General features: G+C 41.8%; 1 protein-coding gene across 1 annotated transcript in view; it reads left to right on the top strand.

The window, feature by feature from the left end:
- The first annotated feature begins 6805 nt into the window (after positions 1–6805).
- The window catches only part of slc4a3 (solute carrier family 4 member 3), an 87022-nt gene continuing 66254 nt past the window's right edge, over positions 6806–27573 (top strand). Inside the window, exon 1 of the mRNA XM_061723881.1 lies at positions 6806–6895. The gene's annotated coding sequence lies outside the window, so the exon portion shown is untranslated. The remainder of the gene's footprint in view (positions 6896–27573) is intronic.

The following is a 27573-nucleotide window of genomic DNA, read 5'->3' as shown; positions in this document are numbered from 1 at the left end:
TCGATTGGCTGCTGGAGGCTGGCTCATATAGAGTATCAGTCTCCATTAATTCCTATGTTAAAATGTCCAACTTTGAAGCAGAAATACGCATATTTACAGCCTGTCTCAGTCATTGATTTCATATCCATGACAACTCTGAGGGAGGTGGATTTTTATGTACCACTCCAGCATCATTTATATGAAGTATTGGATTTATTTCTGGTATGATTGATTGACAGTTGGCTCCAACAGTGTCTGGAGACTTTAATTTCTTCATCCGTAATCGTCATTCTTAGTGAAGGAACCAGCTGTTTGTCCTGACCAGCGTCGGCGTCTTTCTATTTCACTGTCAAGTCAACATGTTAGACGGTATATCCCATGGTAAACATCTGCCGGCTTTGGAGGTTTTTCAGCAGGGATCCGCTGAGGGAGCTGATAGCCAAAGCTAACTTTGATTGACATTTGGGGGGGGTGTGGTCCCTTCAGCTTCCAGAGCAACAAGACTGCGTTTACGGAACCAATGGATCATGTGACTTAATGCTTCGTCCATTGTTTTTTACAGTTGGTCATCGCTGCATATCATAAAAGAGTTCATGCATCAGCCCCTGTCAGAACACACAACAAAGTGCACCTCCAGTGGGATAAAGAAGTATCACAAGACATGATGGACCATCCCTACTCATGGACACAGTGTTGTCAGTGGCTCTTTCAGCACAGCAGATTTACATTGCCTAACATGAAATGCTGTGATTGTATTTCCTTCTGGGTCTGGGATTCAGGGGTGGTTTTTGATATGGGCAAAGTGAGCAGGCGCCCAAGCATAGCTGTGGGAAGTGGGGTTGCTGGAGGTGCAACAGCACCCCCTGCTGGAATAGTGTCATAGCACCACCACCAGTTGACAAAAAAAAAAAAGAGTAAATGCATTAATAACATCTTAAATTTAAAAACAATTTTTGAAACGCTGTAGATTTCGCTCAAAGTTAACTCGTACAGTTGTGTCTGACTGCCAACATCAGCGGCCTCATCGGAGCGCTCGTTTTCCAGTCTGAGGAAATTAAAAACAGACATCGTGCAGCTATAGACACGAATGCTCTCATGAAAGATTTTATATCCATGACACCTGAACGTCACCCGTGTTTGGAGTTCTGTAGGAGGCTTAATGTAACTGCAGTTCCTCGGTAAGTGCTCGGTTTGTTATCAGCCGCGCGAGCAGGGTTGTTAGGTTCATGCTCCTGTTTTTTTTTTTCTACAAATACAAGCTGTTGTTTATTTAATCAGTTGAGATAAGTAGGTTGAGGTACCCCGCCCTCCCCCCCAAAAAAACAAAACAACAACAGAAAAGCAACAAAAAAAGTTTTTCAAAGGTTCTAGACCAAGGAAACACTTTAATGCTATGAATGTTCTTGTTTGTTGTGGTAAATTCCAAAATGAATGTGTATGAATCAGAATTTTCAAGTGCACCATTTTTAGATATGATGTACCTGTCTACAATACCTGGTCTTGGCCTTATGGCCCTTTTGCACTAGTCCTTACTCGGCCCGACTCAGCTCGTCACGCCTCTACCCGCCTCTACCCGCCTCTACCCGTTTTGTCCCCTTTTGTTTTTCCACAGCCAGGGGAGAAGTGGGCAGGTTGGGGTGAAGCTGCTGTGACGTACTCGATTGCGCAACCGCTTTGTTCATGTCGGCGCTGATCAGAAATCAGCTGGAGCCGCGAGCGGCTGAGAGTAAAACAGCCCGTCTACATCCCTTTTTTAATTCTCTCCTCAGCCACCAGGTTTATGAACATCTGCACCTCAGAGTTGGACCACCAAACAGACGTTTTGCGCTTTATAATAAAATCACTGCGAGCCGCGAGTCACGCTCGCGCTGACTCCCGCTTCCTGATTCAAACGTCTGACGGCCCCGCCCCCCGACCAATCAGTGGCGCAGAGGGTGGTGACGTCAGAAATAGCCCGGATAGAACCTCGCCAGAAGGGTTACAGAAAAAGTATCGGCTTGGAGCGGCTCTACCCGTCACAGCCCCTAGTGCAAAAGCGCAAGATGGGGCCGTGGCGGGTAGAACCGAGCTGAGGCGGGACTAGTGCGAAAGGGCCATAAATGAAGGTACAAAGGTGTGTGTGTGTGTGTGTGTGTTACGTCCCTGTAAATGTACTATTTTTGTTTACTATTTTTATTCATTTATGAGTGTCTGCTACTGGGGTGCAGAGGTTTAGTTGGCTGAGAGTATTCCCTGTTGGAGGTGGCCACCACTAAATCACCTGTGAGCTCAGGTCCTCTGGTGTGGGAGGAGTTGGAGCTGCTGGAGTCGGTTCTGCTGCATTTGTGACTAAGTTAGACTTGCTTAAGGGTTACTGGCAGGTGCCATTAACGCGCCGTGCTTCTGAAATATCCGCTTTTGTTACTCCTGATCATTTCATGCAGTATGACGTCATGGCTTTTGGTATGTGCAACGCACCGGCCACTTTTCAGAGGCTCGTTAACATTGTGTTGGAGGGGGTGCCCAACTGCAATGCTTATTTAGACGATTTAATTGTGTATTCTGGGGACTGGGCGGAGCACATTAAACTCCTCAGAATTGTGTTCGAGCGTTTAGCGAAAGCCTCTTTGACTCTGAATTTGGCTAAATGTGAGTTTGGTAAGGCTACAGTCACTTACCTAGGCAAAGAAGTGGGGCAAGGACAAGTTCGGCCTGTTGAGGCTAAGGTTGCTGCTATTTCCGCCTACCCCGCTCCTACCACTCGGCGTGGCTTACGCCAGTTTTTAGGCGCAGCGGGCTACTACAGGTCTTTCTGTGCCAACTTCGCCACCGTTGCCCACCCCTTGACCAGTCTGTTAAGTCTGAAAAGAGCATTTATCTGGTCTCCTCCGTGTCAACATGCATTTGAGTCCATTAAATCTCTCCTGTGCAGTGCGCCCGTGTTGGCTGCTCCTGACTTCTCCCGTCCCTTTTCTCTAGAGGTGGATGCCAGTGGGGTGGGAGCTGGAGCTGTGCTGCTGCAAGAGTCTGTGAGTGGGGTCAATCATCCTGTCTGTTACTTCTCACGAAAATTCAACAAACATCAGGTGAATTATTCGACCATTGAGAAGGAGGCGCTGGCTATGTTACTTGCGCTGCAATACTTCGAGGTGTATGTTGGGTCAAGTCCGCTGCCAGTTGTCTGTTACACCGACCACAACCCTCTAGTATTTTTGCAGCGCATGCGTAACCATAACCAACGGCTCATGCGGTGGGCTGTCCTCATTCAGGATTATAATTTGGAAATCCGACACAAGAGGGGAGCAGATAATGTTCTGGCTGATGCCCTATCTCGGGCTTGGTGTTAAATCATATCAAACATATTTTTGAGGGCATATGTTTGATTTTGAGGGTGGGGGTGTTACGTCCCTGTAAATGTACTATTTTTGTTTACTATTTTTATTCATTTATGAGTGTCTGCTACTGGGGTGCAGAGGTTTAGTTGGCTGAGAGTATTCCCTGTTGGAGGTGGCCACCACTAAATCACCTGTGAGCTCAGGTCCTCTGGTGTGGGAGGAGTTGGAGCTGCTGCAGGTGTGCTGATGGAGAGCGACGCCCACCTCTACCGGAAGCCAACCAGAGGGAACCTCTCCCCCTACAAAGCTGCTGCTGGAGCAGTGCTCGTTGGCAGTCGTCTCACTCAAACCCATGTGTGAAGACGTGCTGTCCGTCCCGGAGGTTGTGTGAGCTTTGGGGCTAAATGTTTGGTTTCCCTCAGCCTTTCTGCCCTTAAGTTTGGTTCCTGCTAAATCTTGTTTGTTGAAGCACTTGTGAATGGAAGCAGTAAGATAAATACTAGATGGCTCCAACGCCTGACTATGTAAAAGCCTAATTTTTTTGAGGATTGATTTAGAATAGTCAGTTTAGTATAGGTAATTTTGTTGTACTTTTGTTTTTGTTAAAGGTTAGGTTTAGTTAGTGGATTTATTATTTTAAGGTTAGGGTCCAGTTCTTATGCTTGTTTCTTTGGTTTACGTTGGAGTCATTTTCTTTATATAAACTTTAGTTCTTTGGGTTTAATTTGTAAACTGCTTCCCATCACTATTGTATATAGTCACTTGCATCATTTTTTTTTTTCAACCTGAACAAAAGAACCATTGGTCACAATAAAACACATCTTTGCTCGCAAAACCTGCCTTTCATTTTTCGTATTCTGTGATCCCTGTAGCAGAGTACGTAATAGTGTGTGTGTGTGTGTGTGTGTGTGTGTGTGTGTGTGTGTGTGTGTGTGTGTGTGTGTGTGTGTGTGTGTGTGTGTGTGTGTGTGGGTGTGGGTGTGTGTGTATATACATGCATTAGGCATCTATGAAAACACAGAGTAAACAAATTGTTTACAAACACATAAAACATTAATTATTGCTAAATTAAGCTAAAACAGAAGCCTAAAATAAGGGAAGTTACATTTGGGGGGAATAAGAGCCCAGTCTTTTAACCGTTTAGGGCAGTCAATAGAATCAGTGGCAAAGAGTGCCCTTACAACAAGCAGAGTCCACCACTGGGGTGCCACAGTATCCTGCAAATCTGACCAGCTTCATGAATGGGATATCTATATTACATGTTCAGTTAGTCCTTTAGGATAACCAAAATCAGGCACAAAAACTCTGTTCATCACTATTATTATTATTAGGGCCTGAGCACTGACAGTGCGAAGGCCTCTATTGTATCCGTAGGAATCCGTAGGAATTGTTCTAATTTTTTTTCTCGTTTTTATTTTTATTTTTCAGATGAAATTAGGGCCTTTTTGCCCCCCTAAACGTGCCCCAAAAGTCACCAAATTTTGCACACAAGCCAGGCCTGGCGAAAAATGTGATATTTAATGGTTTGCATTAATGGGCGTGGCAAAATGGCTCAACAGCGCCCCCTAGAAAACTTTGTGCCTCAAGTCCCACAATACGGTTTGACGTTCATGCATGAAAATCGGTACACACCTGTATCATGTCGCAACTTAAAGAAAAGTCTCTTGGCGCCATGGCCGAAACCGAACAGGAGGTCGGCCATTTTCAATTAATCGTGTAATTTTGGCGCAATTTATGCCATTTCTTCGGCCGTTGCTTCACCCGAACCGTAATGTGCACCCAGGTGTGTTATACATCAAAATGTGCGTCTCCATCCTGAAACGATGGGCATTACTTTTCTCAGTCGAAAGCGTTACCGTGGCGACGATAGACGACAAAAAGCGCACCGCCCCTTCATTTGATTGGTCCATATTTGAAAGTCCCTACTTTCTGCCATAACTTTTGAATGGTTTGACATAAAGACTCGTGGGTGGTGTCATCGGACCCGATTTTGAGTCCTTGAACATAATTGGTGAAAATTAGCCCCACCCCTTCTTCTGATTGGTCAATATGTGATAGTTCCTATTTTCTGCCATATTTTTTGAATGGTTTGACATAAAGAGTCATGGGTGGTGTCATCGGACTTAGTTTTGAGTGCTTAACCTTTATTGGTGAAAATTGCAAGTGCGAGGGCCCGTTCATTGCTGCTTGCAGCTTTTATTATTATTATTATTATTATTATTATTATTATTATTATTATTATTATTATTATTATTATTATTATTATTATTATTCATTCCTAAATTGTTCCCTGTGTTTTTGTTTTGGTACATTAATACGGCCAGGAGGCACAGTTCAAAATAACACTTCTTTTGTATCTCCAACAATAACATGATGGAAACTTAATGGAAACCGTTCAAATAAGAGTTTCTATAATTAAATAATCTATAATTAACAATGCGATTTTTTCATCTGGATCTCAGTTTTTTTGTCCCTTTTTCCTGCTAAGTTTGTCTGTTGTTTGGACTGTTGAGACGCATTTTGTAATAACGGTGCATTTTGTAATAAATGTCCAAAATATAATAACTTTGTCATTTCATTTTGTAATAAAGTCGCATTTTGTAATAAATTGCCCCATTTTGTAATAAACTACTCCAACGCATTTTGTAATACATTTTGCCGCATAATGTAATAAGTTATTACATTTTGAGAAGATTATTACAAAATGCACTTACAACTTTTTTATTCTCTAGAAAATGTAATAACTTTTTATTTATTTTTATTTAACCTTTATTTAACCAGGAAAATACCATTGAGATTAAAAACTTCTTTTCCAAGGGAGACCTGGCCAAGATAGGCCATAACATGGTGCATTGTGTAATAACAATTCTAAAGCATAGTTTATTTGTTTGTTATTGGCCTATATAATTCCAAACTTCAAATAAGCAACTAAAGTTAAATTTGGAGTATTGTACATAGATTTATTGGGCTACATAGCTCTAAGGGAATTTGCATAAAAAACAACAAAAGTCACTCTTGTATAAATTTACTGTTAAACAAACAACAATAATAGGTATTATTACATAATGCACCATGTTATTACCTTTCCTAGAAAATAAAAAGGTTGCAAGTGCATTTTATAATAATCTTCTCAAAATGCAATAACTTATTACATAATGTGGCACAATTTATTACAAAATGCGGATTTATTACAAAATGAAATGAAAAAGTTATTACATTTTGGACGTTTATTACAAAATGCGGCTCCACAAGGATGCAGGAGGTGATAAGTGTGCATGATATACTTTTGTGTGCACGTGTGTGTGTGTCGTGTAGTGCTGAAATGGGTAAAGTTAGATGTTGAAACATTGTGCAGCGGTCGGACCAGATAAGATTGAAACATGACAAGCATTAATCACCGGGCAGTCCACGGGCTGCTGGAGACAGGCAGGTTGTCCTCCGCGGTCACGTGGTCTCCGAGCATCCTCGGCAGATGCAGCGGAGCTGCGTGGCGTGTCTTCACTGCGTTTCAGGATGGATAAGCTCGGCTGTTGCCGCATGTAATAGCAGCATCTCTTGATTTCAGTTTTTCTCTGCATCTGAGCCGCCCTCTCAAATCACAGGTAGGTCGGGGGGGGATGCACGTTGATCCACGGGGGAACCTAAAATCGCTGAGTTATGACTGGGCAGTTACGCACTGGCATCAGAATGATGCTGCGCGCTCCCGGGATGCTCGCCACGGTGCAACAAAGACACGCGTGGGATCTTAATAAAGTAAAAAGGGTGGGTGGATTTGAATGTTCCTGCTGTGAATGAGCTGTGCGAGATTGTGAGTCGGGAGTGAAGAGCGAGTCCCTGCAGGCTCGGTGTTGTGTTTGGGTGCTCCTCATTGTGTGTGCAGGTGGAGCAGCGTTTTTCCGGATCGGAGGCGGTTCGCTGGTTTAACTGCTTATGGTGCGTTAATACTTCTGATGCGATGCAGTATTTTGGCTTTGCATTAGACCGTGCATGTACCCCAATTTTGGGAAAACACCAGAAGCTCTCTGGGTCACGGTCTTGAGTTCAAACTGAGGCTGAACAAAGGTCACACCGTCACAGGATAATGACTCAGCAATCCTCGGCGAGGAAAGAAAACTAATGGCGCCTAAAAAGATTCCTAAAAACGGAGGCTTCAGAGCAGCAGCTGTTTCAGGGATGAGATAGAATGACCTCACCTGACACTTTTCACATTCTTTTTTTTTATATATGAGGATTTTCAGAGTGGAAATATTGTCAGAAATATTGATTAGTGTACCACTTACAGTGTTCAAAAGTAGATTGTGTAAACAATATTTCCACTACAAGGGTTATTTTTTTTTACGACAGTATTAGGGCCAAACTAAGACAAAAAATCGTTGGAAATTACGAGAATAAATTCATAATATTATGAGAATAAAGTCGTAAAATTACGAGAATAAAGTCGTAATGTTGCGAGAATAAAGTCGTAATATTACGAGAATAAAGTTGTAATTTATGAGAACTCTAACAGAAAGAGCACATACGTCTTTTGTGGAAGAGGAGCTGTCTGGTATAGTATAATAAACTAAGTGCAACATTTTGCATGCAACGTTTTTTCTTTGACTTCAAAGCGACATTGCGGTTTTTAGGTTCTTAGCGGTCAGTAGCGGTATCACGCTGTCACAAAGACTACGTTCACACTGCAGACCTTAATGCTCAATTCCGATTTTTTCCCATATCCGATTTTTTTGTCTGGCTGTTCACATTATCTTTTAAAATGTGTCCTATATCCGACTTGTGTATGAACGCATCGCGGCCCTGAACTGACCCGCATGCGCAGAGGAACAATAACAAAGACGTCACATGCAGCACGCCGTATGTTGGGCTAAAGGCTGATTTATGGTTCCGCGTTACACCAACGCAGGGCCTACGGCGTAGGGAGCGCGGCGACGCGCAACGTGCCGTGTACCCTACGCCGTATCCTACGGCGTAGGGTTAAATCGGCTCTGCGTCGATTTAACGCGGAACCATCATTCAGGCTTAAAGGTAGCTCCGCACCCTGGAGTTTCAGCTCCGCTCTCCGGGGAGCGGAGCTACGGAGCTACGGTCCAGCTCGTTGTAAAACGGGCAGGTTATGCGACCACGACCGCTTCGCTGATTTGAATCCTTAGCCTATTTATTTAGTAATATGCTTAAATTCAGCGGGTTGTCTCGTCTGATCTGAGGTCGTAGGCGAAAAAGAGGTGAGCGCGGCGGAGGGGAGGAGGAGAGGCGGAGGCGACCCGGAGGGACCCCCATATGGAGCTAGAACAGTCTCATAATACACAAATGCACAGGACAAGTTTTACAAATGCACAGACAGATTTGCAAATACACACACCGTTTCACACATGCACAGAACAATTCACACGTGCGTAGGACAAGATATACAAATGTATTTATGATGCACACACAAATATAACCTGATTTACAAACGTTTTTTTGTCTGTGAGCTGCGCTGGATTTGTGTGTGACTTTTGAGACTCCCCTGACGTGACTCGATCCACAAATACGTTTTTTTTTAACACGGAAGGATCTGCAACCAATCAGATGTCTTCCTTTGTTTCAGCCAATCATAAGAGCGCACCCCACGTGGGGGACGCAGTGCAGTGGATAAAACACGATTTACTCTAAACCAATCAGATTAAAGGCGCGGATACACCTGCTGTTTGAACTGCGTTAGCGCCGTTCGCTTAGAAAAGTGATTAATATTTCGAGTTGGTGGAGTAAAGATAAATAAACATCAACAGGAGATAAAAGATAAATAAACAGGAGATCACTGTTCTGATTTTCTTGTGATCTCGGTAAAGAAAACAGCGCGATCAGAGATGGTTTGTCGGGCTGTTCAACTAGAGCCGTCGGGACTGGAGAGCTCTTAGTCCTGCCGATGCAGCAACTGATGATGAGAAACAGCGGAGATATTTATGTATTTGCTCCGTTTGGTTTGACTACGTGTTACTTGGGATTGTCCCGCTGATTCAGCTCAGAACCAGACAGACCAGCAGAGAGCTGCTGCGATACCTGACGGGGACGAGCAGCAGCAGCCAGGTGGAGCAGCATGCACATGTCGTCAGGTGATTAATTTACCGAAATATCTGGAGTAAAGTCGGTATAAGTCGACTGATAACCGAAGAACCTCTGTATCCAGCTCAGATGTTTGATGATCGGTGGACTAAACCCCGAACAGCATCATCATCGCTGCATCTTCCCACGAGCATGACTCTGCACCGGGAATGTGTTGATCTGCCGCCGCTGTTTTGACACATGTTTGTCTCTGTGTGGTGGCGATGTCCCATCATAAATGTGAGGATAACAGCTGCTTGTTTCTGACCTCCACGTCTGGTCACTGTGGTCAGCTGGTGTCTGACCGGGACCAGCGCCACTCGCGGCCAGAGCCAGAACGCGACCTGCAGCAATATTCAACCCCGTCATTTGACGCGTCAACAGGCTTGTTCTCCTGAAAGATGCATGCGATGGAGCTGAGGAAAAGGCATTCTTATGCAGATATTTGCAAACGGTGGAGAGGTCTATGGATTCTACATTGCCATCATCATCAGTTTTTTTGAATTCTTTTTCCAACATTATTTTTGCAACAATAATCTCATTGGAAAGCTTGTCACTGTCACTTCCTGCCGTTTTCTGCAGAGGACTTAACATGGAAACATCTAGAAGAGGGAGATTGAGATTGAAGGCGATCAACTGCTTTCATGAGATCAGGATTGCTTTTGGAGAGTCTCCATCTCTACAAAGGCTATGTCCAAAATGTTGAGAAGAGCTCTCTTCAAAGCCTGGCCAGGAGTCATGGAGTCTTCTGCATGGCCTACAGTGGCCATAACAGCACTACATGTGAGCAGTGAGCTCATTGTTCTCTTTCTTTTAGCAGGTGTGCTGGTTAATATCTCACTCTCCGCATCTCTCATCTGAGAGCCTGCAGAGATGCATTGACTACTTCTGAAGCACAGCACAGGTCAACAGAATGAGCCTGCAGCATAGCATTTGCAGACTTCAAGGAACCCAGAACTTTTAGGAGAAATGTTCATATTTCAAAGAAATGATGCCTCCTTAACATCATCAATAGCCCTCTGTACAGATATCAACAGCAGCGGCTCTGTCTTCTGTAACCTCTGACAGGATACTCACATCAGAATCCAGATTCTCCACAAGACACTTGGTCACATCATGGTGGCTTCTCCACCTGATCTCCAACAGTCGTTTAAGGGAGGGAACATCATAGTTCTGGCACATAATGACGGTGAAAAAATGAGTGCAGTGATCCTGATAGATTGAAATAGGTTTTTGCACATGGCTTTGCTTGCATTGCATGGACCACTGCCAAGTTGCAGCTGGTGGTTATAGATGTGGATATAAGGAATATCCTTCCCTACCTTATTTTGCAATATGGCCTGAACCCCACCCCTGACCTGACTCATGACAGAACCTCCATCATAGCACTGACTGATAATTTCAGCTGCATAGGCTGAGTCAGCAAGATGCTCAATAATTTGGGTGGTGATAAATTCAGCTTTTAACTGACTGAGGTCAAGCAGACCAATCAGGTGTTCCTCTGGAATGTCTTTACAGATAAATCTAACCATGACTGACATACTCTCCACATTGCGTATGTCCGTAGTTCCATCACTTTTAATGCAAAACCCAGCATAATCTGCTTTGTCATAATTATATTTGATCTTATTTAATACCATTGTGGCCAGTGCTTCAATAATTTCATTTTGTATGTCGTGAGAAGTGTATTTTGCATTTGGTGGAATGTGTTTGTTTTTCATTAAATTTCATTACAAATCTATTCACATACACTACAACACATCACACCCTTCCAAACTGCACCCATCACTGTCATGTCTCCTCTTTCCTACTTTTTCATGCTCCACCTTTGGTGATCTTAGTCCTCTTCAGAAGAATTTTTCTCTTTTTTTTCTTCTTTCTCATTCCTTTTCTTGAGGGACTAATAGAATATAGTAGACTGCCAAGAGGGCTGGTGAAGAAAACACACTCACGCACATAAACACACACAAAAAAAACAACCTTTGTTTGAGGATTATAATGCATATATGTGCTTTAATTTTTTACCAAACTTGGTATTAACTATTAATATATATGCAGACAAGGGGAGAAAAAAAAAATTGGGGGTCCTTTGCCAGTGTGTAGTGCATTTTTAAGAACAGTCCTGCAGAGAAATCATCATTTGAGCATTTCCAGACTGTCACGAAGTGGAAGTTCATTTACTGCTAGGAACTGAACTACTTCTTCAATTGTTTTTATATAATATCTATTTTTTTCAGTTTGTGTGGGACTTATTAAATTACCAATGGTTTCCCCTGTGGCCTCTTTGGGACATTTCAGACCAGGCTTTTGCATTTTTTATGTGGCATTGACTTGATGCGTGCTTTGTGAGTCCCTTGTCCTTTTCCAATGCAGTTTTCCATTTATTAAATCCTTGTTTTGTTAAAACCAAATCCCTATCATTGTTCCCCCCAAATTTACGACATGGGAAACAAAAGCACGCATCAAGCTTTGCAGAATATTTGAGCCAAGGAAAACCACAATACCAGCCTGGGTTGAATGAGCGTGTGTTCTTCCCAAAATCAAGCTTGGGGAAAATCAGAGCTGTTGGTTGGGCTGGGAACAACGGGGACAGCAGGGGCTGCGGTGCAACTATAACTAGGTGTACTGGTACTGGACTGGGCACAACGGTAAGAGTTCGGGGAGAGTCGAGGAGCAGTACCAGCCGACGAGGCGGGTAACGATGCTAATGTCGCTGCTAATGCCGTAGCACTGCTACTGCCGGTGCTAGGTTCAGAAATCTGTGCATAGTCGACTCGATTAACTTCAAGTTACAAAGAGCGATAGATACAGGGAGAGAACCAGAACACTTGAGGGAAAGAGTAATGAAATAATTCCGGTGACGGACGGCGGAATAAAACTCGCCGCTGTCAGCTGAGCTCAGCTGACGGCGGCGCGTCTGTGTGCTCTGCTGTGGCTGAGTGAGTCAGACGTGCAGTGACTGGCCACGCCCTCCCTGTGCATCTACCATTCAGTATCTACTTTGAATGAGGGACAGAGAGTGCTCTTTTTTAATTATATATTTTTTAAACTATTTTTCTTTAAATATTTTTGAAATTTGGGAATTTGCATGCCATTCGCGTTTGGGAGGGGGGGATTGCCCCCCTTTGCCTATGCCTATATCCGGCTCGGTTGGTGGCTATGTTGAAGCCATAAAGCCACGATCTCCCACTTCCTCTGGGAAGGTCTTTCCTTGTCCTCATCCTGCTGGAATCAATGATCATCAGCAGGTCTGCAGGTCTGGCCATGTAGCTGAGGGTCCGGCAGCTCGCTGCAGGTCTTTGAGAGCATAGACACTTTTACTATCGGGTCTTCCGTACCTGGGAGAGAGAATTTATTTGATATTAGGCAACAACAGTGGAATATTTCTTGTACTATATCAATAAAATTGGGATGGATTCATCCCATGTTTATAGGATCACATTAGACATCCCATAAAGCAGATTACAATTACCTTGGTTTATCTCTTCGTGTAATCGTCCTGCGATTCATCAGTTGTCCAGATGTGTTGGTAGACGACATGATGCAGAAGAGCACGTCACTGCAGCTGAAGAAATAGAACAAACCAAAACATAATAACGTCCGATCAAGAAGATGCTTGGTTGCAGCAACATCAGAAATGATTGACTGTATCTTTTATTCAAGGCAGGAATTAGTCTGGTTCCTCGCTGTTCCAGCCTGAAAATAAGATGTCAGTTTTAACAACAAATAGCTGCAGCTAATATTTCTGTCCTTGTCCTGATGGGTGACAATCTAGTCACTGATAGCACATAGAGCTGGACTTTTTACTGCAACTACCGTTCAACATATTTCTGCTACAATGCAGCTGATATCTGGAAGTTACTGTAGCTGAAGAGAAGTAACACATTGTTCATCGTCACAGCTTCATGCCCTGCTTGTCCACGTCGACACATAGACATTAGAGACATCAATAATGAAATGAAAGAGGGGAAAAACAATATTCACCATAAGGATTTACATAATCCTCCAATAACGTCCAGCATTATCTACAGTTCTGATGATCTTCCTGAGTAAGATTTGTGGAGCTCAGCTGCAACCACAGCAGAAATAAATAAATAAAAGTTAGAGGAAGATTTAAAAATAAAAAGGGCTCTACCTCTGTAAAGGTGGGTGAAGCGATAAAACAAACCCAAAGCCTATCTATCTATCTATCTATCTATCTATCTATCTATCTATCTATCTATCTATCTAATCACCTGGCTCACCTGGATTCAAGCTCATTAAGAGGAGGATGGAGATGAAGATGGAGGTTGTGTGTCTGAGGAGAATCAAAAGAAAAGAAAAACAACAACTAACAGTTGCATGAAACGATCTTGGGATAACTACTAGCTCGGAGAAGATGATGGTTTATGATTCAGAGATTAAACCACTGCAGCTCCTGGTAAAAATAGCAACGGACATGCTAAATATGAAACCGGAAGCAAAATCTTATCTAACAGCGACATTCACAAACATTAACATTAACAAAACGATCGAAACAAACAAAATAAACCACAACATTATTTTCAAGCTTGGTTCACCACCTTCTTGACACGGTAAACGGAGGTGTAGGTCAGCCAGGATCTAACTTTGGAGGACAGATTTATTGCTAACACTGATAGCTTAACTAAGAAGACCAGCTGATTTATTTTGTGCTACATTAAGGTTCATCTTCAACCACCTCCAAACTACGACAACATTTAACAGTATTGCCAAATAAGTTCTCTACACTACTGTCAAAATCTTACACTCGAGCTTCTTCACCGGGGCGATCCATGACGGCAAAATGAGTCTCGGTCAGATGACGTCAATTCCTCCTCCATCAGAGCAACAGAAAGTCAGTGTTTTAATAAAATTGATGTTATTTTACTAGAAAATTCTATTTTATGAGTTGTTTATTGACTATAAAATTGAAAGAAAAAATGTTTGCTATTGCTCCATCCCTGGAGCACTAGCAAAAGGATGTGAGGATTTCATTGGTCAGGATCGAATGGTGTGTTCTATTGGCTGGCATACTTTTGACAGCGATGTTGCACAACAATCCAAGCATGAAGAGAAAAATGAGGGAGCGCCAGTTTTGCAATCCAGCAGAAACAACCTGAGAGCAGATGGGAGGGGCTGAGACTGCAGAGAGGGAGGTTTGTGTGAGCAGCAATGGATTTGAGAGAGACCGGCAACGTTTCTGCATGCAGTCAGGGTTTTGAGACAGAGCAGTACAATATCTGAAAGGGGAAAAAAAACAGACTAATGCTTTTAAATCCAAACAGTATGCGGTTGATTAATGACGGGAAAATAATGCCATAAGGCATGTGGTCAGAAAAATTTGGGGGTGCTTGTTGGGCTCTGCAGAGGTCCTGCAGAGGTCCTGCAGAGGGGCTCTGCATTCCGTGGATTGGACAGAGAAGCATACATTGGTTTTAAAACAGCCCAAAAAGATTACAGTGTTTTATTTTTAAGACTTAATTTTTGTGCCTGTCAACATAAAGCTCAAAGGCTCCAGTCTCTCCCAAAAGCTTTGCGGCACGTCAATATGCATTTTGACAAATTTTAGTCTGGTTTTGTTTTCTTTTATGATTCTCTCCCAACAATGGAGTCCTCACTGCGCAAAAACACCAAGAATCCCTGACCGAATATTACGAGATATGAATCAAATCAGATGATATCCACATGGGATACTCTCCGAACAGCAGTTGAAGTAGATTTCATGTTCGGAGCATGTCAAACTCCAAGTATGGGAACATTTTTATTCTTGCCATATCCCGGATTCCGAATATTGTACCGATTCTGCCTGCAGCCATATTTCAAGTCCTAACACCAGTTGTATTTTGATTCCTCAGTCATGTTCCAGTAAATCCAGTTTGGCTCCAGCGATGATGAACATTGTAATCTGACACTGATGTACCTTCACCTCAGAGTTCTCCTTGAATCTCTTTGAAGTTGTTTTGGCCTCCTTGGTTACCATTTGTATGATCTGCCTCTTAAATTTTTTTAAATCTATTTCCTTCTTGCGGCCACATCCAGGGAGGTTCACTACAGTCCTATGGACCCTAAACGTCTGAATAACATTTTCTAAGATTAAATTTAAATGAAGCAGGTGATTAATCATTTTTTGGGACATTACTTGTGTTGGTCAGCAGCTTGTTGTTGAACTTGTGATGGGTGATGGCAGATGAGGTGAGCCAAGGCATTTGGACTCGAAGGTCTGTTCTTTGACTTTGCAAACCTTACAAATTAAACTAAGTTGTGTAGGTCCTTCTTCAGGCCTTTTTTTTTTACTGAAGACTGGACTGCTTGTATTACTAGCTTTATTTATAATATGACTGATAGCCAGTCGGCTCAGTCACTTCCTCATCATGCTACTGCACAAGAAGCAACAGAGCCCATTGTATTAACTCAACGTCAGCTAAACGCAACAGTGATCTCTTTATTTCATCGTCGAGTCAACATGTGAAAAGGTATATTCTACCGTAAACGTCTGCCGGCAGCTGTGGGGATATTTCTGCGGGGATCCCCTGAAGGAACTGATAGACAAAGCTACTTTTGAACATACGATGACCTAGGGCTGGGCGATATATCGAGTATTTCGACGTATCTCGGCTTCTACTCTGTGCGATGTACAAAATGACTATATCGTGAACATTCAAATATACATTGTCACGCATTTGCTTTTAGCCGAGGGCATTAAATTACAGGCTTTTCTCACTCTCTTGTCTCGTCTCTCCTTCTCAGAGACATAAAACAAGCGCACCCAGTTACATACGTCAGTCACGTGCTGTCGTACGTGCATCGTCAACCGCCTAGCTTGAGGTGTCGGCGCTGCTGTCCGGGACCGCCGGTCAGTTCCACTCCTCCTCAGAGAGATGCAACGTGCACTTTCTGTTTTGAAATGACAATTTTTATGTTTGTGCCACTCACTGCTTAGTAACTGTTTAATAAATACAGTTTTGGTAAATTTGACTTAGTTGTGATTTCCCCCTTTTTGCATGAAAGTTTAAAATTAGCATATATTAATGCAGTATGAACAAGAATGTTTTAATGTAGACATATAAAATCATCATACTGGTGTGATTGTACAGTATGCATCAAAGTGTTAATTCAAGGCTAAGGCAAAATATCGAGATATAGGCCTATATTGTGTATCGTAACATGCCCTAAAAATATCGAGATTAATAAAAGGCCATATCGCCCTGTCCTACGATGACCGTGTTCTCATTCTGTTACCGAGCAACACAACTGCCCCCAGTCCGAAGAAAAAGAGGCTTCAAAACCACTCTTCACCAACAAATGGGTCATTAGACTTAATGCTTTGTCCATTGTTTTTTAGTGTATGGTCTCTACTGGAAAATGCATGATGGCATTGCTAAAAACTGGAGTGGGTGGAGCTAAATCAAAGCCATGTGACACCAATTCTGAGAAACTAATACAGTGAAAACAAGTTAATTCCACACTGTCTGGCACAACTAACGGCTCTGGAGTTGTTTGGCCAGCAAGTAGCAAACATGCTGTTAAATGTTAAAGATAAAGCAGACTTGCCTCAACAACCTCCATTCGTTCCTTAAAATCAGCTATACCAGGCTAATCAGAACCCTCAGGGTGTCAAGATGTGGTTTGGTTGAGGACCCAAAAGCAGGAGAGCGGAAGGCAGGGGTTCCAAAAACTGGGTTTATTAAGCAAAACCAAACCAAAAACGCTGCAGAGCAGCATTAAAAGAAGAACAAAAAACAGGAATCCAAAAACTAGGCGAGGAGACATGGAGAGAGCAAACAGTACGGACCAACCGGGAGATCGGGAAAGACAAGACTAGATATACACAGGGGATAACGAGACACAGGTGTGGACAATCAGGGCAGATGGGAAACAGGAGGGGCAGAACTGAAAACTCAAAACTGGGGGAAATGTCAAAACCCTGACACAGGGTTAATCAGACCCAGACTTTCCTCATGTATTCGTCAAGACATTACATGTGAATAGCAAAAGTTTTTCCCGATTAATAATCTTTGTGTAATCTTAGTTAAATACAAATATTGAGGAGAACAACTATTTATTCATATATATTAAAACATTTTTTATTTACTTCATAATATTCAAAAATTTGAGAAGTACCTTAATTAGAAATGTTTCTTTTTTTAAATGCTACACTTCATTGATTGCTGTACACCTTATACTGTAGCCATGATATCATGATACACTAACTGTGAGTCAGACCACAGTGCTCCCTCTGTCCTAGATGCCCCTTCTTTCAGCTAATGGTTTCGTCCTCAGAGCTCACATGGGTACGTGGGCATCAGGAGGCAAAGACATGCAAAGATCCAGGCAAATCTAAAAATTAGTAAGTGATTGGCATGCTGTGGAAATATGCCAATTAAAGACCCTTTGAGTTCTGATGAGTTTTTGGAAAGAATAGGTTTTCCACTCAGTCCACTCAGTAGAGAGGCCTCGTTGCTGATGACCACACAGGGTCTCACAATGTCAATGTCTAGCGCTGTATCCTCAGATGGGGTATGAATGTCTGATTGGATAAACATGGCGGCATTGTTTTTTTGAAGACAAGAGGTTCAGAAGTTGAATACAAGAGTGCAAAAAGGAAAATGATTTTCCTGTATATTTGATATTTATTTTTTACATTCTTTTTTTACAAGTAGTTTGCATTGCAACTAAGTATTATTGAACTCGCTTCAATTCAATTCAAGTAGAAACCTGGAGGTGTAGTGGTAGAGTATGTGTCTGCTGTTGGCAGAGGCTCGAATGAAGATGCCGTTGCCATCCACAGCTCCAAGGGCCTGAATATGAATGTTATAGTTTGAAATTAACACTGTTGTTGTACAATAAAGTATGTCAAATTGCAGCAAACCCTCACACCAATAAAAACTGAAAAAGAAACAATCCCATAAAATAACCACAGAATTGACAAATGTGAGGCAATCACACTATGAAATAAATGTTGAAAAGAATGTTGAAATAAATGTTGAAAAGAATCATACAGATTATAGTATTTTATCCTGGCTGACTTTGAAACATAGAGCACTTCTGGCCACAGCCAAGTGATCTTTACATAGATATTTGGCATAAGGCAAAATAACTGCCAAAACAGAGCAGTGCAACAATTTTTTCTCCTCTGTTTGATATAGTGTTTAAGTTATTCAAGCATTTAGGAAGTATGCCTTCCTTACTTTTTGTCTTTCCCAATCACGTTGTTTAAATTGCAGCCAATTACATATATCAAAATTTGGTGATGAAGAGATGATGTAGGGTGTTGAAATGTTGTCTACAATATGTTGGTAATAAGTCAACTCTCTAGGAGTTTAAAAATATAAAATAAATTCAAATAAAATCAGGCTTCTGTGGCCTGACGAATTGTGGTCTGTCATCCTAAATACTCACTTATATTGAAGTGTGGATGCCATTACACCATCAACAAATAAAGCCTAATTGTCGGCTCTAATTAAAGAATGCATACATTTTTGTCTTTTGGAATTTACTCACATTTGATCGCTTCACAATACAAGCACCTCATAACTAAGAAGGAAATATCTATTTAAGAAAGACTCAGGTTGGAAGCACAACCTGTCTCACAAAGCAGGAGTACTGAGTTAGATGGAATAAAAGTTTTTCAAGGTTTTACAAAGTGCAGTTATCCAAACTCAATAATTCTGTTCTGTGAGACAGGATCCATGTTTTTCACCACTGTTACAACACATCAATTATTACAGTAAAGTCAACTACCTACCTTCTACTTGTGGCAGTGGGTAGTTAAAGGAGCTTGAGGCCGGATTGAGGCAGGATTTATGAAAAAAATCTGTATACATTTTAAGTTTTCTAGTAATAATGTCAGATGAAGCGTTCCAAACCCAAAAGAATGAGCCCTCTAGTGTATCTCTCCTTTGCCTTGAACAGGCTGTGTGCTGCAAAATGTGCTGCAATTTGGTCCCGAATTTCCCGCGCTGGGCTGCGGATGTGATGTCACATGACGCTGCATGTGCGTTCTCCCCGTTCTCCCGTGCCGGCTTCACTGTTGGCTGCAGTACCCCCAACGGCCGTCGTGGTGAAGGGTGGCGCTAGAGAGTCTCATTTCTTAAAAGGAGCCTCAAGCTCCTTTAAAGTTATCTGCAGTAAAGACGATTTGTTTGAACACAGCTGTACAAAACAAGAGAGCAACCTGTGCTTTTATTTGTAAAAAAAAGAGCACATTTGAAGTACATTCTAATGTATGTTAGAACAATTCAATACATACTATAATTTAAGAAATATCAGTAGCATTTGCATTAACAACACTTCAAAAACAACTTGACGTGCATCACCGACAAGAGCCTCTTGCAAAGCAGTGGACAAGAGATCACGCTAAGACTGACTAAGATACAACATCATAGAGTCAAACAGTAAATCAGGTGAGACCGAATGTTCACAAAATGTGATTGCTGCTGTAAAGGCTTGAGCCAACCAAAAAGGAAAATATCCATGGTCCTTCAATCCCTTGACCAATATCCTACCAACAGACTTCCATTCTTCCTCTTGCCATTTTGTGGATAGTGATGGCACCCTCACATCTGCTCCTTCTGCTGCACAGTCTAAAAATTCTGTCCAGAAGGCAGCATACACATCCCTGGACACACCATCAGCATCTGCCCCCTTATCATCAGTGAAGCTGTATTTCACAGAGTAGCTCATCATTGCTTCATCCTTGAATTGAGTAATCAGTTCATCTAAAAGATTCACTCTGTGTAGTTTCACTGTCACATACAAAAGTTCATAGGTAGGACTTGGTGGGCCAGCAGGCACTGTCTCAGAATTAATAGGAGTTGAGGTGTAGGCGCTAGTGTTTACTTCTGCCTCTTCTATTGGGAGGATAGGCTCAATTAAGATTGTATCATCAAGATCAACCAAAAATTGTCCACCTGGCAAAGGACCAAAAGTGACCTCTGATGTATTGCACAAAGATGAAAGATCAATAAGCTCAACAGCAGTGGAGACAAAAGCTGACATCTTAGTACTTTGCTCATCATCTTCCAATGTGTACAGTATGTCTCCTGTTCACTGTCTTGTGTTTTCTGTGTCAGCTGCTCATCATATTCGGTTGTGTTTTTTTGTTGCTCATCTGACCTTGCTGCCTCTGTCTGTTCATCAGCTCCTTCCGCCATTTCTGTGAACACTTCATCTCCATTGGTCAGACTGTCTGTGAGCAAGTAAAATCTTAATACCCCCAATTTTTGTGTCTCATAGAGCTGCCCCACACTAACACCCTCATCAAGCTATGCTTCCTGAAAGTCAACAATGTCGTGACTGAACTCTTCCCACTTTCCCTTTCTCGATTTCTCATTGGGGAAAAATTGCTTTTTAGCATGGGTCAGAATCTCTGTTTTTGTGGAATTCTTGGAAAAGTCAAGAACTCTGGTTCCTCCTCCACCGCTTTTCGCACTTGTCTATTGTCATGTATCCACCCTAATTCTATTTTTCTTGTCATCTTCAAGGCCCTTTTATTATTTCTTAGACCAATCTTTGTTGGCTGCACAGAATACTCCTCAACATCTCGATCTTTGTCTTTGTTGCTTGTTGTGCTCATCTTTCTTCTAAGTTTTTCAAATAAGGACAGTCTTTGAGAATCATCTGTTTTTCCATACAGAAACGGCTTGTAGCAATCCTATCACCATATGCTGGAAAGTAAGCAGCCATAGTGGCATCATCTACTGTATTTCTCCAAATACCGAGCTGTCAATCTGTAACGAAAACAAAACAATACATTAAGACAATATTGGTGATCTTAAGTGTAAGAGGACTAAGCTTAAAATATGCTGTACTTATATCCAAAACTACTTATTTCTGTGCTGAAACTGTGTTAAAATCCAGGACAACCAATTATAAATGCCCACAATCCAGATGATAAAATAATGAACTATATGAGTGACAAGATCATTTGTAGCAGGCATGCACGGCTATGATGTAAAAATCAACAATGTATTTCTTCTGCTAAACTTATATTTCAACAACAGTACCTTGTAAAAGTACTCAATCCTGTTCACTTCATTTTTTATTTTACTGTCTTGCAATTGGTTTCACAAGAAATCATGGGATTTATTGTCATTTCAACCCTAAGTGCTCCATCAAAGTGTAAACTAGACGTGTGGGTTAAGAATTTCAGTGACAGACATGTTTGCATTTACACCTGAGTCACTGCACAACAGAAAGCTAGTTCTGAAAAATATTTCTTTCAAAATGCTAACTTTGTTTCCAAATTATTAGACATAGAGTACACGAGCTATGTGAATATAAAAATATACCCATGTTTAAATAAACAATAAATAAAATCCGGATTGGGCCTTTGCAACATAGGATGCAATAAACTGATTGGACTTTGCAAAAGCTAGTGCATGGGTACAAAAACAAACATTTTTAAGTTATGAATACTGCACACCATGACTTGTATCTATATGACATGTACATGTGAACGAACGTTTAAGGCAGTCTTTCTTCTGTGTTTCAGGTTAAAAAAAAAAAATCACATAGAACGCAAAACGTCCGTGCCAAAACGAACTCAATCAAAATACTAGTCATGGTGTGTAGGTTTTGCAACATAGCAAGAGAGTATACTAGAAAAATTCTGTATATTTGTTGACTGTACGTGCTCAAAGTTTCTATTGTAGGCTAACGTTGCTTATCTACAGTGCTAAGTTACCTATATTCATTTCGGTTAGTCTGATAGCATTTTTTTTTTTAAATTAAAATGTTATTTCGTTAATTCAGAAAAACAGAGCAGATTTATTTTTTTTTATCTCTTTAGTTCAGAAAAACAGAGCAGATTTTTTTTTCTCAAGTGAATGCAATACACTTCCATATATTTTCACTGTTTCCTCCAAGTTCATATTCCTGTGTTGAAGGTTGAGGCTCTTGTATAGCTCTGAGTGACCTTGTCTGAGTTTGGTACCTCTTATCTCCAAATATAGATCTGTAGATGAAGAAACAGCATGATGCTTGAAGTGGGCTGGAGTGTGTTGAGTCCTTCTTTATTGGGCAAAATCCTTTTAATGGTAGTTCTGCTGGTAGTCGCGTCTCAGACTTTCTGACCAAAAAGGGATCGTTGTGTGTTTGCAGAAGACAAATGGTCTGCACAGATGATAATCTGGCAGTGCTGCCTTTTACATGAGGCTGCAGTTAGCACTGACAAGTACTGATTGTGCTGTAAACATGCACATTTGATTTAACAGGTTAACTGTGGTTTCCAATAAGTCACGGAATTACACTCTCCCTCTGCTTTGTATGTGAAAACCTGTCCATGCTTGTTACTGTGAAATTCTGCAAGATGCCTCTGCCCTGTTGCCAAGGCAAACTCATGTTCAGCACTTCATTGTGCCTCTAAAAATTCCAGCATAATTTGATTTTACTTATTACAGGAACTTGTTAGTGGAGTGGCAGAAACTATTATAATTCAGGGCTGTTAAGAGATCATTACATGCCTAAAGTGATATGTTCACCACCTGAGATTTCAGAAAACATGTGTTTAGTTTCAGCACATTAGGAAATCTACCCATTAAAGGCTGCACTTTGTGTTTCTTTGTATTTGTGTTTAAGTAAATGTAATACACACGCACCTCTTTTCTGCTGCTTCTTGGCTTCTAGGAGATTCCTGGTTTAGAGATGTGGTAAAGTGCACCTAATTGAGGATTGGTCCAAATACGATTTAATGGGCTCCAGAGCTTTGGTAGGATATTATTACAGTATTAAGAATGTAAGATTGTAGTGCTTACATTTAATTTATTATATAATGTGTTATATATGATAGCACCAATATCAATAAAACAAAAAACCTAAACTACACGGCATGCAGATCTGGTCGGCCTTGGACTTGGACTTGGACTGAGGATGACTGAAAAGCTTGTCAGCAGTGGTGGCGCCAGTGTATTTTTTCTGGTTCAACTACGCTGGGGCATTTATTTGAGCCCCACCACAATATTGGGCTAACCCATATTGTGGCGGGGCTCAAATAAATGCCAGAATTTCAATGTGAATTTAATAAAACAACACCCTCCCACCACAGCTAGAAACAGACACACACACACACACACACACACACACACACACACACACACACACACACACACACACACACACACACACACACACACACACACACACACACACACACACACACACACACACACACACACACACAGAGGAGACGCTAGTCACGGTAACAGCACAGCAGGTGGATCAGAGTGAGAATACGGCATAGATTAGACCAGATCAGAGGGCCCATAAGGCAAATTTTAACACACAGATCAGCCGATTCAAGACCACACATTTTCTCTAGTTGACCTAAAGCCATATACAGTCTTCCAATGAACAGCCTAGAGTCTAAACACAGCTCCAACAAATTCAATATGCAGGCAACAAGACCGCATCAAGGAGGCAAACCCCACAACGCTTAACAAAGTCAACAAAACAATATACAACATTAAACTCACCAGGCTGGTTTTCACACAATCCTCCAGTTTTTGTGACTGGAGGCAAAGTTGTTGATGATGCGCTGGACATACAAAGTCTTTCCTCTGTTTATTGATTGACAACAGGGCCAAGTTGCTGTTTCGGGTAACACCGCTGCTTTTAGCCAGTGCAAATTACTAAAGCCACGGTGTTAAGTGTAGCTACTGTCTGTCCGAAAAGTGCGCTTACATGAGTGACATACGGCTATGTGACAGGACCTCACTGATCTCATTAACCCTGAGTGACAGCTGTCATTGCAGTTGCCTGAATGCCGTTACACGCGGCGAGTGGCGCTGCTGGACACTGCACTTTTCTTTTTTCTACGATACCCTAACCAAGTCCCAGCCTGGCGCGCCTATGCTTGTCAGTAGTTCCTGTTACTGGGTACTAGAGCTATCATGTGTGGGGTGCACATGCTTGGACATGGGTTCCTGGTTTTGAAAAGAGCTGAGAGGAGTGTGAGAGTGAATGTGTTTGTGTTCAAGACCAACCAAGAAGTTCCCAATTGAAATGAGTTGGATGGGAATTAACTAGAACTTTTTAGTTTAACACACGGTTTAGGTCTCAAGCATCCCTTAACAGCTAAAGCTAAACTGAACTAAGAAATATAATAAAGAAAGATACTCAAATTGAAAGAGAAAATGTCCTTTCATAAGGAATATCCAGGTATCCATACTATCCAAGTATATTCTGGTAAAACCTCATGTTAAGTGTATGTGTACTGTATGTGTACAACATTACCAAGTGCTTACTGCCAACAGTTTACATTGTTTCTTCTCTGAACAAATCGAGATGAGATGCTTTTCCACTATCCCTTAAATTGCACAAATGGGAATTTTGACAACGAAAAGAAACAGAAACATAACCATTTCACATGTAAGCTCTTAACTCACTTGAGGTGTGTTTTGCTGGTGATTTCTTTCACAAAACTGCTATGGAAAACGTTTTGTATCTACAGGTCTGCTAATGTACCACATTACCTTTTCTGTAGAACCTAGTTCCCTTTCTTGGGCTTGATACTAAAGCTCCATCACAGCCCTGCCATATCCCCCACCAAGGCTCCTCCGGCTAACTTTGTGATGGACGATTTTCCAACCACATTCAACCCCAGATTCAGAACACGCAGCACCTTCTGAATAAATGTACCTGAAAGTTTTCTTCATGAGAAGGTGCATAATTTATGGCGGGAGCATCACCCTTCAATCTAAAACATCCCATAAACACCCTTGGCTCATCATTACAAAGTTGAGGAGGACAATCTGTTGACCGAGTTGGCCCGGCCTTGGATTAGGACATTGGAGTTCCTGCCCATGCTTAAAACTCATAAAGACTCTTTCGTAGACATCTTTTACCCTGATAGTTACGTCTGCATCATGTGAATGGCGTTTTTTTTTTGCGGGTGACATGTAAAAACCTACAAGAAAAATAGCAAACTCATGACAAAACAAGCTTATTTTACGGTTCATGAATGCAGAACGAACAAGAAAGTAATAGACTCTGGGCGTCTGTGTCTCTGTGTTAGACCCTCACAACACATGTAAATTCACTGTAACAACTCTTGGTAAGTTTATGGAAATTTAAGCTGATACATTTATTGCACAGCCAGACACATATTGTTTGTGATTACGCCTGGAGTCATTTTTCTGTTTTAGAATCTGGCTTTTGTGTGCGTGCGTGCGTGCGTGCGTGCGTGCGTGCGTGCGTGCGTGCGTGCGTGCGTGCGTGCGTGCGTGCGTGCGTGCGTGCGTGCGTGCGTGCGTGCGTGCGTGCGTGCGTGCATGTGTGTGGTTGTGTGTGTGTGTGTGTGGTTGTGTGTGCGTGCGCTAAAGTTATGAATTCGCTGCTCTTCAGTTAAATTTTGAACCACAAAAAAAATACCTCAGATGTGGTCCTGCTTCACATTAGAAAGGCCTTGACTTGTGACGGTTCATTGCAGACATCTATGTCTTTTTGGAGTAACAAGAGGGGTTGGAGGAATAGCATCTGAACTGCTGAATATGATTTCTGGCCTCCATTGTTTTCACTCTTGCAAAGACTTATCATGAGAAAAGGAAACATGACGTTTGCATATCACAAGCATGTTGAAGAAAACTCATCGCAGATGAGCTTAATCATCATTTAAAGCTAATCCAAACTTTTGTTGCAAAAAATTGAATGAAAACAAAACTATGAACACTGGAGATGTTGCACTGCAACTCTGTATTTAGAAAGGTCTTTCCAAAGATCTCCGCTTAGGAAATTGACTCAGCTTTTTAAAAAAGCACAGCTAACCTTTGCAAAGTAATCTGAAGCGATACCGTGGGTGATGTTAATGGCCATGAGTGAGTGAGATTGCTTTCTGATTGTGACCAGTCAGGGATGGTATTTTATTATTATTATTAACACATTTTACGATGCGATAAGAATTATATCCTTAAAGCAGCACAATGTAACTTTCAGCTTTTGTTTAGTTTGGCGGCTCCTTTGGACAAAAGCGGTAGTGCTTTACCAGAAAGAACACTACATTTCCCATGAGCACCAGCGCGTACTGCCGGAAAACTCCTGTCCCCGCCACGTGCATTTGTTTTGAGAGAAGACGGGACGGACTTTCAAAACTACTTTTCTGTTTCACCAAGTGAACAGACGGAACGCAAAAAAAAAGATGTTAAACTGCTGGAAAGGAACTGGAATTTACCGGGATACCTTAAACAAGGAAGCCAGGGAGTGGTGTATGGAGAAAATAATGATTATTAACGGTTTGGGTCCATATGAAATCCTTGTCAAAGGGTGGAGCTCCGATGAGGACTTACTGCCGCAGTTCTGCACAACCCACATCTTAGCCTACCTTGTTTAGGAGTGTTTGGCAGCTGCTTTGGTAAATGTTTGACTCGCCATGTGTTTCAATAAATTAGTATAATAGTACAACATACAGTACATGTTTTGTATTACTCTTACTTTTCTTTTTTTTTGACTGCTATATTATGCTGAAGAGGCTCCGAGGCGTGAGCAATATTTTTGTTTTCCATGTGAGATTATTTTTTTTCCTCTGCAGCTACAAATAGAGTTAATATTTTTTCCTCAACAAACTAGTTTTATCTGAAGATTGGGGTTAATCGCACCGCAGAGAGCTGGCCAGCAACTGCGTTTAGCTGGAGAAGTGGGGAATAAAACCCGTGTGAATGATCCGACATCAGTTTGTGTTAGTGTTTGTTTGTGGCAAACTGTGTAAGGTTATGTTTGGTTGTTACAGCCGCGATCCAACCGAGCCGACGACTCTTTGTTATCTCAGATACTTGGCCGGCCTCCGTGGTTCTTCCTCCAAGCTGGAAAGCGGTGAAAAGTTAAACCATTAGCGATCTTTTCCCCACGTCTGTTGTGTGGAGCTGCTGCAGCTACAACACAGTAACGGGTTACCAGCTGCTGCGGAGCTCTGAGCTCCACGCCCCGCCCATTTTCGTCTCGACTACGAATCGGAAGGAAGGGGAAGTGACGTATGCCGTAAAGCAGTCAAAGCCGTAAAAATGTTTAGTTTTTTAGTGTGGCAGGGTTCCTACCATGCTCCTCAAAGTTACATAGTGCCAGTGAAGCTGATACAGACCCCTCAGACCATGACAGAGGTGTCATTAAACCTGTTGTAAGTTAATGTACCATCACAATGACTCTGGAAATATGATATTAAGGTGGAAAAGTTACATAGTGCTGCTTTAAGAGAAACTGCAGTTCAGCTGTCTGT

The sequence above is a fragment of the Cololabis saira genome, chromosome 6 (genome assembly GCF_033807715.1).
Source record: "Cololabis saira isolate AMF1-May2022 chromosome 6, fColSai1.1, whole genome shotgun sequence".
In the NCBI taxonomy this organism is placed as follows: domain Eukaryota; kingdom Metazoa; phylum Chordata; class Actinopteri; order Beloniformes; family Belonidae; genus Cololabis; species Cololabis saira.
Note: the sequence above shows the minus strand (reverse complement) of the source record. Positions and strands in the feature narration are given on the sequence as shown.